Genomic DNA, 15,408 nt, shown 5'->3' with positions numbered 1-15,408 from the left:
TCTAGGTAATAAATAACTCTTAAAAGATCAGAGTTAGGGAGTAGGCTTTGTTGATACAGTTTAAAACTGGGCATATAGGATATGCTTCAGCTGTCTTGCATTTTTGGGCTTATCTGTATGAACAGTCCATTTTATTGCTGGAAAATAGTCATTCTACATGCATTCATTATTTGAATTCATGTCTAGCTTAGCTTAAAATGTGTATGTTACAGCTTATAATGCCTGATATTATATATAATGGATCATACTGGACAATTATGTTGGAGCAGTAGCATTTGTATAGGAATGTAGTTCACAGTTATGCATTACGGTATACTACATGATCATCCATATCATTGTTTGATTAACCATAGGGTTAGTAAAAATGGTGTCCTCCCACTGATCCGAAAAAAGAGCAACAAATTGGAAATTGTATAGTACATAACCTAACAGTTTGAGTTTACATACCAGATATCTCTTGTCTAAACAATTACATAAGCCTACAGCTCAGAGAAGACACTAGCAGCAAACTCAACAAAAACAGAAACAAGGATAAAGGAAAAGTAGAAGAAACACTTAGACATTGAAAGTACTTGTAATGCGCTCCCTTAGTTGAGACAGAATAACACTTCAGATGGATTATGGCCAGACTTATCCTGTCTCATATGAACTTCATCGAGTACACATTTATGTGTCATTATCATCATCTGCAATAATTAACACTTGGATGTGAAATGTTCCGTAGCCAACGTAGTGTATATTAAGAATATCACCCTGCATCACTTCATTGTCAGATACAAACTTTTCCCATCCAGTATACAGAAACACAGCATGAATTTCACTGAAATTAGCACCTAAAATTTCCACCTCCCATACTGCACCTCTGTCACAGTGCTGCAGGCACACAGGACCAGAAAAGTTTGACAGGAGAGACTTCCAACTGGCTGGTAGGGCCTATAAGTAGAACAGAACACATGCATTAATATAAATATAATCATATACAGATGCATGCTTAGAAAATGGTCATTTATATCTACACTTTCGATGAGATGATATATGCGCAGAAATTTTATAAATAATAGCATACAGGAATTTAGACTTGTATGATTTGATTATTTACAAAGTATGGAGATATACCAGTGCATTTCTGTAGCAGTTCCGGTATTCAGTAATGTAGTTTGGGACACTTGCACTCATCTCTTCACCTTCTGCAGTAGGAATTTGATACCTTATGTCTTTAATTCTGGTTTATTGTTTGTTTATTAGTTTAGATTGTTTCTGTTCTGATTTTCTTTTTGTGTTGCAAGGATATTAATAGAACCAAATTTGTTATGGAGGATAATCATTTAGTGCCTATCCCTTTTATATACAGGTCTTACAAATGCCGATATTGAAAGCCTGTTTCCTTTTGTTTGGATTCCTCTTTATCTAAATCTGCAATTATGCATGTGTTGAACTATTTACAGTGTCAGATATGAATGTCATTTCATATCAATAGGCCTGGAGAGTATATATATAAGGCATAATATATAATGCACTTGGCAATGAAATTAAGCATGGCCTTGATTATTGGATATAACAGATTATGAGTTGTAGAGTAATTTGGGTGTCAGTGAGTTGTATCACTCCTCTTGTGTTACAGTTAAGATTCCAAATGTCCTTGAATGGTCTATCCAGAAAACCCATGAGATTACAATAGTGCTTTTTGTAGTATTATACCACATATAGACTTAAACCACTTGCTCAATTTCAGTACATGTACACAGGTATACCTAGCAATAATTATATGAGAGGAAAATTATGCTAACACTTTACTGTGGATTCACCCAAAATACTGACTTTACAACTGTGCTATGTGTCACTGCATTGCTACTTATTTAGTAAAACTGGAAATGATGGATCTTTAAAGGTCATTAGCTTTGTAAGTCGCATGAGATTAGGACAATACTTATATGGTTACTGTGAAGGCCAAAAGCAATCATACATGCAAAGTAGTTGTCATCATTAATATTACTCTCATTCAGACTATTACATTCAAGAGATTCAATTTAACTGAAATCTGAAGCATAGCTTAACTACAATTTAGTGCCAGACTATTTCTAGCACAATAGGATCATTATTCTGCAGGAAGACACCTCCAATTGTTCCAAATACTATATTTCTATTTGAAAACACCTGCATCACTCCTTTTATTCTACTATAGATGTTGCCATTGTCCTTATAGCATATCTCAACAGCAGCATCCCATGTTCTGTCACCGTGTCGAACCTGAATTGCTCTATGTGTCTCAACCTGAGAAAACACCTGGTTACCAAATGTAGGGGGAATATCCTGCACATATTTGAATTCTTAATCAATAACAGTGTTACCTAAGTTTTACATGAATAATTGGCATAAGTTAAGCAAAGAACAGGATCCACAAACCATATAATCTCTTTGGAGGAATGCTGGTGTGATCCTAAACGGGAACCATGGCCTATTGCCAATCCCCAAATACTCCTGAAAATGAGCATCTAAGTTGGGGATTTCATTATTTTGTACATTGCTTTGTCTAGGTTCACGAGAACCAAGCCTCTCCACCATTGAAGCCGTATAAATCCGTACATAAAACTTTCAATTCCCACCATAATAAAGCATGAGAGTTTCACCTTCATGGATGTGATTGTCATTCACAAATATTTCCCAGCCGAAATCAAAACACATGTACTGTCTGTTTTGCTCTGTCACCTTCAACAACTGAACGCTCCATGCTCGCCTGTTACTCCCACGTATGACTTCCACTGGACTATGCACACCGGCAAGCATACTATTCCAATCCTCTGGTAATTCCTGCAACACATTGTTCCGAATAGCAACAAGGTTATGCAGCACAATAGGAATACTGAGGCAGCCACAGATACTAATTACTGATATAGGTTATTCTAAGATAAAAGAACATTATGTGCATGAGTTCTGCCTACCAGCTCTTGCACAAACTCATCTTTGAAAAAAATCAAACAACTTGGCATATTCCTGTAGAAACTCATTGCCCCTGTAGTCATGCAATTAATTAATGCGTTATTAGAGATAAAGTAAATGTAGCATCAATGTGATGCATGTATATATGTACAACAGGTTACATTTTCCATTGAAAAATTCAACACAAGTACAATCTAAACATTTCAAACAAAGTCTATTATTAATAAATTGCAGTTCACTTTATCTTTATATAAGTCTACCAAGTAATGATAACATGAACTGAAAACAAATCACCTTACTGTATGGTCAGGCTTCAAGAAATAACGACAACTGCCAGTAGCTTGTCAAGCAATCTTTTTACAGCTTTGAATTTGATATCTTCTCATAAGCAGGCTGTTGGGAAGCCACAAGGCAGACTTCTTTTAAAGGAGCCACTAATAGGTGCTTTCAGAGTAGTTATTTATGTCAGTAACTACAATTTAGCACTGCATTAATACTTATTGACCACATTCAAGGCATTTTATTCATGAACTATTTACTGCTTGATTAGCAGTCAAATGTTCACAATGACTGAAATCCACATACTTTGAACAAGACATTATAAAACCTTGTTCATATCCATAGCATTTCACAATTGTACGTTTACAAACAAGTAATTAGTTGAAGTTAGGACTTACTTGGAAATTGAAGCGGTGGTTTTTATACGTTTCATTCAATACAGATCATGAAACTCATCTTTTCCATTTTTGTGAAGTTTAATGTTTTATAATGCATGCACTTACTTATGTAGAACTGTATATTGATGATACCTTATAATTTAAACTCCATAGAGGGTCATATATATTACTTTCTGGTAATATATTTCTGCCCTTTCCTGTTCCATGGAACAATAAACTTGGAATATTTATTTATTTTATAATAATGTATGCAATTATATGAATTTCATAATATAGTTTAAAGTATTACATGATAATAACTACTATGATTGAGTACCTTAACAATCCAGTTGGATACAATGTGACACCATGCTTTGACAGTCAGAATCTATAAGAAATCTATGACTTCAGTGTCTACAGGGGGAATCTTACTGACAGTAATTCTAGGTGAAATTTGCATTGATGAATACTGGACACGTTTCAAACGGATTATTGCCACTCAGTAAGCAAGAACTACCTGCTTGATGACATGCCTGCATATGTAATTATACAGTGCTGCAGTGCAGTCAGGTGCTTAGTTAAATTAGTCATTATGATCATGTGAGTACATTGATTATACGGAAATGTCTATGCTAATCCATCTTCTGGTGTATCGCCCCAGGGTACTTGAACTTTTTAAAGACAATTTTGGTTGCATCAAACAGCACACCATTGATTATAATTTAGATTTATGCATGACATAGACACTCAATGACTACGAATATAGCTTAGCGTTTGCATTATAAAATAGTTCCAGCTGCAATATGAGCTTATTCATCACTCATATTAAACAACTCAAGGAGTTATGTCCAGCTCAACAAACCTAATTTACATGTAACAAGGATACTCGCTATGAGGCCTCTGCATTATTTATGCAGCTGTTTGTGAGCCTTACAACACCTTATATAATACAGTACTACTTCCTTCCATCATTTTGGATACAAACAGATTAAAACTACAGCATAAGTTCCCTACATAAGTAGACTAACCAATTGTTATAATGGTTAAACACTTTATCATATTAGATATAATGCTTTAAAAAAATAGGTTTTCAATTGTTACAAACAAAACTAAATTTTTAAATGCACATATACGCTTAGTCAATTAGGTTAATGAGTAGTGCGCTATTATAGAAGCCCATGGCTTATAAAATGCATACGATCACGAAATGGACCATAATTAAAAACTAAATATCTCTAGCCTAATAAGTTAATTTTTATTAGATTGCAATTGATGCCTGACATCAATTCACAATGCATATATGAAACTCACACAAAATATTGTTTTGGAATTCAATATGTTTTCTTATCAAAATTTACAAAATTACTTACCATAGAAGTAAGGAGAACTTATGGTCAAGATACTATTGCTTATTTATTTACTTTATAGTACATCAATGTCTGTACTTGCTAAGTAGCAACCACAAGTTAATACAAAAAGAGAACCAATTTAAAGATTTTAAAAATATAATTGCAGTTCATATAAATCCACAGAAATTATGTATAAAAACAATATAAAACTTTTAAATATTGTTTTCCAAATTTGCCATTAGATATGTATCTTACCAAATCTTCTCACCCCTTACTTAGCACTGTTTTGAATTTGACCAGAAATATATGATATCAAAATCTGAAATTACACACAATATTTATCAAATAAAAAGGAGAAAAAACAAGAGAAATACCTAACCCTTTTGTTTTTCTACTCCCTCCGTCCCCAAATGATAGTCCCTTATGGCTTATTTTTAGTCCCAAAATGATAGTCCCATTTGCTTTTTTCAAGTACAATTAATATCAATTTTTTATCAAAATTCTCTCTAATTACAACAATATTTGTGCAAATTTATCTTTCCTATATAAATTTTGTTTTCCAATGTACTTTTATTACTTTCTATCTTTACTATTTTACATACCCAATGTAAATTTATCTTTCCAATGTAATTGTACTACTTTTATTTAAGTTTCTTAATTCCCGTGATTTTTGCCCATAAGGGACTATCATTTGGGGACGGAGGGAGTATTATTTTTTCGTTGTCCTTCTTCTTAAGTATAACAGAACAAAGAACAAGGGGAAAAGAAAACCAGAGTTGAAATCAGTAGAATGAAATAGAGCAAAACTAGAGTGTACTATATTACTGTTGAAGCCACACCTCAGTATGGGATGTTTACTGTGCGAATCATGTATAAGTACAGAACTAAGCAATTGTTTGCTTAATTGCTACTCATTACTTACTTTGACTGTCTATAAATAGCAAGCCTGATTTTGCTACAACATTGCCATTTCCAATCTGATAGCTCTAATTTACATTGAAGGTGCTCCTATTTTCCATAGCATTTTCAATTAAATTCTTATGCTGCATGATCTGATAATGTATATAGCTATTTTTGCATTTATTATACCTAACTAAATTGCATATGAAAATAATTAGAATATTCACTGTCATGTCATGTTACTATATATAGATTATACACTACCATTTATTTCAAAGCTTTTTCTGTATGGTGATATCATGTATTAAATTGTCTATTGCTTTAATCTTATGTCACTGCATACTAAAAGTAGATTTGATTCTTCAATATGAAAAAGCATTTTCCTGGAATATTTGTTAGATTATAATAATTTTTTCTGATAAATTCTTTTGACACAGATATTCCCATTTCAATCCTGTTTAGATTGTTTCCATGCATTTATGATTAGGCATAATGTGCATAGATTAATAGCTATTTTAGATAGTTTTGTATGCAAAACATAAATTCATGTAACGACAAATATACAATGCATCAGCATCTTAAGAACGGAAGGCCATTAAGTCTGATTACATGTAAAATTAGTGCACAGATGTTGAGACAAGAATGAGATTGTTTGCAGCTTAAAGGTTCAAATACACATTTAAGGTAACATTTGAATGCAAACATGTTCATAATCTAACATAAGCATGAACTGAAAAATGGCTTACACATGTGAATCTACCCGTACATCTATACAACCTATTTCTCTGGTTTTTTTAACATTTCCTGATCCTTATATCATCTATAGATCCTGTTTATGAGACCATTTGAGTTTAGAATCTGGAAATACAACCACAGTAATGTTATAATGCTTATAGATATGCAATTTATATGCTCCCTTTCTTAGAGCTTACCTGTGAGCAATAACTGAACTTCTTTGCTAATCTTTCATGTTACTTTTAGACAGTAATTGATCTACACCATGAAGCTTGAATCGGTTTATTTGGATGAACTCAATACACAAAGCAGAGACTACAAGGTCAAAGTAACGGTTGCTGAAAAAGGCCGCCCTCGAGAATCCCCAAAGAAACCAGGACTGATCTTCCAAACTTTGATCATGGAAGATGAAAAGGTCAGTATATAATTACCATGAATCTCATTCCTTTCAATATTCATGTGCATGATTACCTGTAAAGTCCTTCACTTTGTGTAATAGTATTGGTATTTGATGACCTGTTAAGTAGAGTAACTAAAAAGTTTAAATATAACTATCTAATCTGTCAATTATCTCCAAAGCTATGACTGTCTAATTTATAGTTATAGAATTTAAATATAGCTATCTAATATATGAAAAGTAGTGATTAGATATTGATACATTTTCTACTATGGATATATATAATGTGCTTGTTATTATTAATTTAAGATTCTATTCATATATTTTTCTGCTATTCTGGAATAAGCTGCTTATACTTAATGTATTACACAGAAGAATAAAATGAGGTGTTCTCTTTTTGGAGAACAAATTCAGGCCTATGAAGATATCCTGCAGCCAACCGGAAAGTATGAAATATCCAAAGCTACTATAGGTGTTATCGATGATCAGTACAAGTTCTACAACGAAGAGCTTCCATACCAGATGACTATTGGATCTCAGACAGTCGTGCAACGTTTGAACTCTGAGTTTGGTCCTATTGTTCCTAATTACCAGCCCTTATCAACTATCCCAAGGACAGCTGAACCAGAGGACAGATTTGGTATTCATTCTAAAATGGTCATTAAATATTCTTATGTACCTTGGAAATTTTTTTGCTTGCAGAATAATGTTACTATCAATTGTGTTTTATGCAGATGTTGTAGTCGTGGTGCTTTTTGTTGAGGAGCAACCACGCATGATTACTACCACAAGAGGACGTGAAAGTCCAGTTCGTGAAATTGTTGTCACTGACACAAGGTAGTTCATAACTGCTCGAATATTCATAGGTTAAATTGTTCAAAATGCTAACATTTAGATCTCTCAAGTACTAACTACAACTGTTCTATATATCTGCAAATGTTCATGACAGTCATGACCAGTCAATCACCATTTCAGCATGGAATGATCTTGCTATCAAGGACTGTAATGCATTAAACAACTGGGCTGATAGATTTAATGTTGTAGGCCTCACTGCTCTTAAGGCTCAGAACACTCCAAGAGGTGAAACATATCATTAATCTTACCTTTGTTATACAGTAACAGATTTTTATCACACTGATATGATCTAACAAGTGAGCTATAGCAGGGTTCATTCTAAGCACTACTATGTCAACTCGAATAATTCATGAGCCTCATGGAGATAGGGCAAATGTACTCCGCGAATGGTATAGGAATTATGTTTCCTAATGTTTACTTGAATTTTATTATATGCATTATGACTGATTATCAAACTACATTTATTGCAGGGCAAGAGTGTATCCACAGGTTTTGCTTGACAGACAGGCTAGGGTGCTTACTGTCAGATTCCCTAATGAAGAGAAAAGAATGTACACAATTGCAGAACTGAGGAACAAAAAGGTTGTACCATCATTGAGAATTTGTGAAGTGATATTCAACAGTTAATATTATAAAACCATTAATCTATACCTAATGTGTAAATTCTTCTGTAAATGCAGCCATCAAATACTATGCAGGAAGAAGTTGCATGGATAGAAGTCACCATTCCAAATGCTGAAATGAACAGGGTTCATGCCTATGCTGGCTGTCTTGAATGTTCCAAACGCACCAGTCTTCCTGTAGGAACTCGTTATCGGTGCTCACTCTGTAAAAAAGGAGACACTGTTTCAGCTCATAAGTAATATATATATATATATATATCCCCTATCAGTGTCAAGAGTATATGCTTTAAAATGATTGTAATTGAATTGTATTCATGTTCAACAGAGTGACCTTCAAGTTTGAAGCAGTGGACAGTACTGGAGCCATGTCATTTACCACTTTCAATGACGACACAGAAAGGCTCTTCAGGAAATCAGCATCTGAGATCTGCAGTATCAAGAACACTGTAAGCAACCTCCGGTTACATTTATATTTCTCTGTTAAAATTATTTGCTATAACTTTAACCGTGCCATAGATTTTGCTCCTCATTTATATTCATTCATTGATGGACCTTATGCATGTTCTTGCATATATGCAAGTAGTTTATATTATAGATAAGATAAATATGCATAGTATGATGTTATTTGTACGCCTCAAACTATTAAAATGCAGTTTCACTGAAATAAAACTTTTATATGAACTGCTAATCAGTTAATGTTAGCTATGAAGATTTTATGTTCTTCTTTTTGGTTAGCTTTTTTGTTATGATTAAATATACGCTGCATACGTGTTTCAGGAGAACCTAGAAGCTTTTGCAGCTATACAACATATCCTCTGCACTCGACCATTCTTTATAAAGGTTGGACCTACAAACGAACTGTCGATGAACAATGTGCTCATGTGGACTCTTAAAGGTGTTGAAATAATAGATGAAGCACCACAGCCAGCTCCTGAATCAACAGTTGCTGCAATGGACACAGACCATGATGATTCTGCTATAACTGAGCAAGAAGCAAGATTGCACAAAGAACTGATGCTAGAAGAGACTGCACACGGAAAAAAACCTCTGATGATTGATTTGAAATCAGTTACTCCTGCATCCCAAAACCCAGCAGATACGAAGCATGCTAAATTGGCTGAATTTACTCAACTGCAAGAAATGAAACTAGCTTCTCAGGAATTTGATGTCGATATGTACCTTCTGTCTGATTCAGATTCGGAGCCACTTCGGCTTCCACAGATAAACACCCCTCCAAAAGAAGCACTTCCAAATTGGACTAAGCTTTCACGCAAACGCAGCCCACCAAAGAGAAAGGAATCTGCTGTCCCTGCTACACAGACAAGCAATGCTGATGCTGACATTCAACCTAGGAAGAAGGTGAGGACATTGCTATTCCAAGAAGTCAATATGAAGGAGACTACAGATGATTTGGCTTCCCCTGCCAATCAGCTTGACAAGCCATAGTTCTGCTCGGCCTAGATAGTATATCATCATAGACTGTTGCTGCTACTATCAATGAAGAATAAATAAGACTATATTATGCTGTAAATGTAACCATGTCCTGCCTGTTTATAGACAGGCATAAATCTTTTGGGAGTTTAATAGGAACAAGTGTTATTCAGTTGTTCCCAATAAACACCAGATATGTATATAGTGATGCTGCTAGATATCTATGAATATAAGTTGTTAGCATTTTGGGAATGGGAAACTAAGAATGCACTGACAAGAATGCATTGTACAAAGCAGTATTAATATGTTCTGCCTTATAATGCAGAACTGTTTTATGTACCTGTATCCTTAAATCAGGATACTTATATATAATAGTATTGGTAAATTTTAGTACTCCTCTTGTTCTATTTATTAAAAATTCACTTACTACCTTTTTTTTTACTTATATGCACTCCTCTTGTTCTGTTTATTAAAAATTCACTTACTACCTTTTTATTTACTTATACACAGCATATTATACTAAGTATCCTACTGCTAATAGTTTTGCTTATATAACATGATCGGCAAATTCAAGTTTTGACCTGCATCTTGATTTAATGTGCTATTTTAGCCATGTATAGATGTCCATTAACCCAGAAAATATTTGTAAATACGTAGATGTGCTTCAGGCAAATAAAGCATCTACGTAGATGTTAAATGCTAAAATATTCTATATAAAATTTAACAACCACCACAAAAGTTCAATTTTTGACCAGTTGTAAAACACATACTACAATACTTAACATTGCCACAGAAGCAATTACGTGCAGAAGTCTAAATACAGCTTCAGCCTGCTAAGATTCAAAATCCAAATTACTTTAAAGCTTAGGAAGAAATACACATCAAATTGAGACAGCCTAAATTATTAGCATTTGCACCAATATCAGGGCTTTATATAATGAGGCATTTCATAATGACCTGCTTCATTAGTAGTTCATATACTAAAACCGTTGCTTCTTATCGTTAACTGATGCCACACTATGTTCTGACTTCGTTTCTGCAGCCTCTTCATGGAGATGCTGTCCACCTCTCCTAGCAACATCAACAGCATCCTGCAGTTCCTCCATCCTTCTTCCTGTCTGCAAGATATCCTCATCTACTTGCAACATAGACTTCTGTAACTCAGCCATTTCCACCGCCAGCTCATTCTTCCGAGTCTGTAGATTATTTAATCGACGGCGTAGCAAGGCTATTTGTATCCAGTCAGCGTGACCAGAAAAAGGGACATTTCTAGGAGCTACAGATGATGAAGATGCCTTGTCATTCCCACTTGCCATAGATAAGTTGCACTGTCCTTTACACAATATACCTTGAGAAGTATAAAAGTATTTTACCATTCAGAAATTATGAACATCGAGATTACAGAAGATCTGGTCTTTTATAGAGTTCTAAGCATTGATTGTTATGCAATGTACCCATATACAACCTTCCAGATTCTTATTTAAACTATATCATATTCCATCTGTATACAGTGCACAACATGTATCTTGAAACTGTCTCTCTTGAATTGTGACTACAAAGTACGATTCTTTTTAATTGAAAACAAACCCACTCAATGCTGTTGTTAGAAAGCACTGATTTTGTTAAACTCCCAAACTGCATTGCATGTGACATAGAATCTAAGATTCAATGCATAATGTCTACTAATAGATTTAGGATCAGGACAAAAATGTCATGCACCTATCCCTACAGTCCAAGTTCAGAATCATAACATCGAAAGGTGCACCCTACATGACTACAATCAAGAGGCAGACCCTCCCAAACAACAACCCCAAAAAAAAATAAAAAAAACAAAAATAGCAACAAAAAACAAAAAAACAAAAAAAACAAGTAAAGAATTGAGAAAGACCAAAATAAACAAGAGGGGAAAAAAAAAAGAGACAGACCAAAAGAAATAAGAGGGTGAATGACAGTCACAAACAATAGATATTATAACAAATCCATTACACAGCAAGACTTAATAGTAATCTAGAGTTCATTCAAAACCTTATTAATAGTATAGGCAGCTACACATGATCTAAGACAGCTCATAGCTAGACGATTAAACCTGAGCTAAATTGACATCAAATACTATAGGATGACCTTCCCTATATTTGAAAAGCGCAGCAGTATTCTTGTGAACATTATAATGCTCGATGAACTTCCTAACTCCATTCTTCAGAGAACACTGGATAATCTTGTTTTCCTTCCTCACAACTTTAAGCTCGACATCAAACTGTGTATCAAAATGCTGTAATTTAACCTTGGTTGTTGAAGGAAAGCCCATGAAGTGTGCCTTTGCAAATGACAGCGGAACATTCTGGCAATCAGAACAGCAAGTTAAACCACCACAAACAGCAATCCACCATTAAAATAGAAAACAACACATTATCATATATACAAGAAATGAAGTAAGCTACATAACATATACAAGATAACCATATAGCAAACATACAATTATGCTTTGCCGGAAATACTCCTTAGTGAAAGAGAACTTGAAGCAGGCTTCACCGCAGACCCTTGAAAGTTGATCAAGCCAAGTATTTGCCTGAATCATTTTAGCAGAACCTCCTTCAAGGACTGCCTTACGCCCACGCTTCTTCCCAATCCCACCACTGTCATAACTTTGTCCTGTTCCTAAGCCCCATGGCACTCCAGTGCAATAGATAATCTGAACTGTAAAGGTGTTATCACCTTCCCATTTAAACATTAGTACATCTCCAATATTTAGAGCATTCTCATCCACAAAGTCTGACCACCCCACATCAAGGTACTTCTTCCAGCCAACATCAGCTTCCTCATGCACTAGAGTCACACACCACGATTCCTCACCGCCATCCAGTAACAATTCAACGTTTAAAAATCCATCTTCCAATACCTCTTCAAAGCCAACCGGAACACGCTGTAATATATAAACAATTACACACGTAAACAACAACACAGTAATTATTCTCCACAATACACCACATATAAATTCAAAATGAAGGCATCTGCTCATGAACCTAATACATTGTCTTACCAGTTTTTCTAGGTCAGTTCTTTCTAAACGAACAGCGAATATCATTGCAGTTTCATCCATGCCCCTGTCGTCAATGATCGGCCAAATATACAGCAAACAAAACCCTTGCCACACCACGATAAAACTCTGATATTATATATCTTAAATAGTGACACCGCTACATATACATAACCCTAGGCAACTCAAAAGACTCCTCGTTTAAAAAAAAAGGATGAACAACGATCACAGGAAAGAAAAACACAGGCAAAACAAAAAAAAAGGTAAATATAAAAACTTTCAAAATGAAACTTATCGTTTTCAGAATTCATTAGCATTAAATAAGTAATAATACAGCCACATTAAACACACATATATCAATTGTTATGTCTCTTTGATTTACATGGTTTTATTTTTCCAAATGTGACCTACAGCAACATTATTATTCCTTTTAAAACAATCGTGAACAAAAATATCCACTGTTATTTTAAAATAGATTACAATGTTTTTTTTATGTGATAGTTCAATATACATAGCCCCTATTGTATCATGACATTCAAGACCTGCAATTGCATTTGTACATTGTACATGTCAATTACATGTCACATATAAGCAACGGTATAGCCTTACTACAGCAACGCATCATATTTATGTATTAGGTGATATGCCAAATGATCGCTACCTGGCCTTCGATGCACTTTAGTATCTCGAGTTGAATATTAAGAGCAATAACCACGTAATCAACAACATCATAGCATCTCGAACGATAGTCATGGCATAGGATTGGGGGGGCGCGCGCATCGCGCGCGCACCAACAACTAGTCATAACTAAAAGTCTAAAACATTATTAGATTAGAACAAAATATTCAAAAAAATTATACAAAAAATCAATTATTTCAAAAATCAAAGTATCAAGTAGTGTAACTATAGAGCAACAAAAGCTGTAAAGTGGACTTACAAATGCTAAAATTGATGGTTACCAACTCACTAAATAGGATTATCAGACAATAAAATGTATAAAACAACTTTAAATAAAATTATCGAAAATTATTAAAATCAAAACAAAATAAGTAATAACTAAAAATAAATAGCAAAATTGAAGTATCAAATAGCAAAATTACATATGAAAACAATAGAAACATTAATAGGATAATTAGGATTACTAATATAGGCTTATGAAATAATCTAATTCAACAAATAACAATATATTTTTTTCTTTTTGAAACTAACCGATAACAATTTTGATTAGACATGAACTACAAATAACCTTTAATTTCATAAAATTACTTTAACAACCCTAAGTACAACGTTAATAAAAAGTCAACTAAAAAACTAAGAATTTTATTCAATGATACTAGTAATACTAAACACTACCTAATAATTATCTATCAACATAACACTAAGAATATCCCAATGAATCCCATGATTACGACCTCAAAAGTAATAGTGTAATCGCCCCATGCGCTACTCTTGGGTGGTGGTGGGTGAGGAGGTTGAACTTGAATACTCAATTTCAAACCCAAAGAACAATAATTAGATTTGCCACAAATAAAATACTTCAAATCCTCTTGATATAAAACGATTGATGTATGAACATCATCATCATATTCATCTAAATCGTATATGGGAGTGTTGTTGAGACAATTGGCATAATCCGATGAATCCACTTCAAGCACATTGTGCTTGGTGGCATCATACTCGAACACTTCAAAAAAAAAAACAAAAAACAAAATTAATTATTAGTTACTATTCTAATTAAAAATATACATACATCTCCATGCATGTTGACTATTTAATATAAGATAAATCATAACTACAAACCAATTTTATTATTCTGACGACAAACCAAATGAAAATATAAGTCCAAGATATCAATTGTAATTAGTTGCGAACGATGATTTCTATAATGAAGGGTCACTATCAATTATCAATAATAAAAAAATTCAATTATCTAGTTTAGCGACCCAAGTTCCTTCTAAGATGACAACAATGGGAATTGCCTTGTATACTAGTGTGTTTGGAGTAATCAGTTTCTTCATAATGATATCTTTAATTGAGCTAATCGCTACTTGGGGAGGAAGGCAGAATTGGTTTTTAAACATATAAAAACTTGCAAATATAAAATCAAAAAGTTTTATATTAATATTACTTATAAACAAAACTAAAAAATTTAGGAAAAAGATAATATATTACCTAGAGTATCATTGACGTAAACGTATTCGATAAAGACCAAAGCGTCAAATTTGTTGTAAGATTCCATCCGGTTGGTTCACCGACAAAATGCTCTACTTGACAAAAAACCGATGTGAAAAACATTGTTGTAGTCAATATCATTATCAATGATAACAAACTCATTATCTTTTTTGAACCAACACTCAAAAAACTCTTTATTTTTATTTTGAGGGAGAATAACACTGAAATAGTCTTGAGTAGTGGTTAATTAGTTTTTCACAATGTCTATTTATATTGGTATTTCACATTCCCACTCACCTAATAACAATATATTTTTGCA

This window comes from Chenopodium album, chromosome 20 (assembly GCF_948465745.1).
Source record: "Chenopodium album chromosome 20, dcCheAlbu1.1, whole genome shotgun sequence".
NCBI lineage: Eukaryota > Viridiplantae > Streptophyta > Magnoliopsida > Caryophyllales > Amaranthaceae > Chenopodium > Chenopodium album.
Note: the sequence above shows the minus strand (reverse complement) of the source record.